The 1794-nt window shown below is 44.1% G+C and overlaps 1 protein-coding gene across 3 annotated transcripts in view; it reads right to left on the bottom strand.

Moving 5' to 3' along the window:
- NMI (N-myc and STAT interactor) overlaps positions 1–346 on the bottom strand; it is an 18218-nt gene extending 17872 nt beyond the window's left edge. For all 3 annotated transcript variants that reach the window (XM_042446139.1, XM_042446140.1, XM_042446141.1), the window contains exon 1: positions 160–346. The gene's annotated coding sequence lies outside the window, so the exon portion shown is untranslated. The remainder of the gene's footprint in view (positions 1–159) is intronic.
- Between the last annotated feature and the right edge of the window lie 1448 nt (positions 347–1794).

The following is a 1794-nucleotide window of genomic DNA, read 5'->3' as shown; positions in this document are numbered from 1 at the left end:
CTCCCAAAGGCCCTCCATTTGGAGCAGGACTAAATGAAGCAGGGGTTTCCATTTCTAAGAGTGGTTTTAGCTTTTGCCATGTGTCCCCCTTTTTCTGGAAGGTCCTCCATCTTGTCCGCCTTGGGGACATCTTAGCACCCTGCCCCTACCCACACTTACCAGGGCAAAAGATCAGTCAGGCGGCAGGACTTTGGGATGGGCTCCAGCCCTGGATGAAAGAAAGTAGAAGGAAAAAGGCTGTTGGACTTTGCTGGAAATCTAGCAGAGAAAAGAAGAGGCCACAGAGAGTCAGATGATCCCTCCCTGCAAAACTTTGCTGCCTCCCAGAAAAGGAGCCCAGCCCTTTCTCCTCCCCTTTGCTTTCAATTTCATTTCCCTGGGAAGCAGTCATGTTCCACCTTTGCTCCTCCAGATGTTTTGAACTTCAACTCCCAGAAGCCCCGGCCAGAGTGGACTAATGCGCAGGATGTCTGGGAGTTGAAGTCCAAAACCCTTATTGTTGATCCCATGCATCTGAGGAAGGAGGCTCAAGCCTAGGAAAGCTCATGCTACCAACTGCTTTCTTTCAGTTAGTCTTAAAGGGGCTGCACAGTGGTTCCCAGACTCTGGTCTTCCAGATGTTTTGGACCTCAGCTCCCAGAATTCCTGACTGCTGGCAGGGGCTTCTGGGAACTGAAGCCCAAGACACCTGGGGAGGGAAGAATCAAAGTTTGGGGAACATTGTGCTACAAGACTGATGTCTTTACATTTGTTATTGTTGTTCACCTAGCCAAATGAGGAGTTTATCACATGAAGGAGATCGGGTGTTTATGCTGTGAATATCCAAGAAAAATCACATAATAATTACGTGAAACAATTTCACATGCTGTCACGTAAAATCCACCATTAAAGTGGTCATAAAGAAGCATTAACGCACATCTTTTTACTTTTGGGATTTCAGCGACAATGCGTTTCCAATATCACTTTATTTGCACAATTGCATGTGATAATCATTCGTGCAATTACTTGCCACTTTTGCTTTATTTGTGGGGTGCTTCAAATGCACTTTCATCTCTCTTTAATGCCGAAGTTTGCCCCAGTGTGATAAACTCCTTGAAGCCCTATTGGCCAATGTAGCAAGTCCAATAGTAACCTCCAAAATCCACAAGACTGCAGGGTGAACAGAGGTCCTCCTCACCGCAAGGCACAGCAAAATGGAGGACCTTCAAGAAAAGTGGAGGACATGACCCATTAAATAAGCTAAAACCACTCACAACAATGGAAATTAATGTATCTTAGCAGTGCTCAAAATGAAGAAAGCTGAAATGTAGGGCAGGTCCTGGAAAAGGCAGACCTCTGGTCACTCTGACAAAACAAGAATATATTTATTGGGCCAGCCAAATGCACAAAGTACATGTTGCAAGCTTTAGAAGCTGGACTGGTTTCTTCATCAGGCAAAGGCGTTTAAAAAAATCATACAGAAGAATTAAAAAAAATGACAATGTTAGTCCCAAAAAGGGTTGCCATGCATTTGGTCAAGATGTAGCTGTTCTCAGTTCTGATGGTATTGGAGGGAAATCCATGGGGGCAGATAACTTCTCCTGGCCAGGTGAGTCTTCCTGACAATAACCTTTTAAGTTCCATTAGCAAGGCAAAAAGAGATGGCAAACAGAAAGGACAAAGAAATATAAGCTATTCCTTAGCTAAAGGTTCACTTTCAGCCAAAGGTTCAGCATTCTGATGCAGCCACAGAGGAGTTCCTTCTATATTTATTTATATTTTAATTAATTAACTTATATCCCCCGCTGTTCTCCC

This window comes from Sceloporus undulatus, chromosome 1, assembly GCF_019175285.1.
Source record: "Sceloporus undulatus isolate JIND9_A2432 ecotype Alabama chromosome 1, SceUnd_v1.1, whole genome shotgun sequence".
Taxonomy (NCBI): Eukaryota; Metazoa; Chordata; class Lepidosauria; order Squamata; family Phrynosomatidae; genus Sceloporus; species Sceloporus undulatus.
This window is presented reverse-complemented; position numbering and strand designations above follow the sequence as displayed.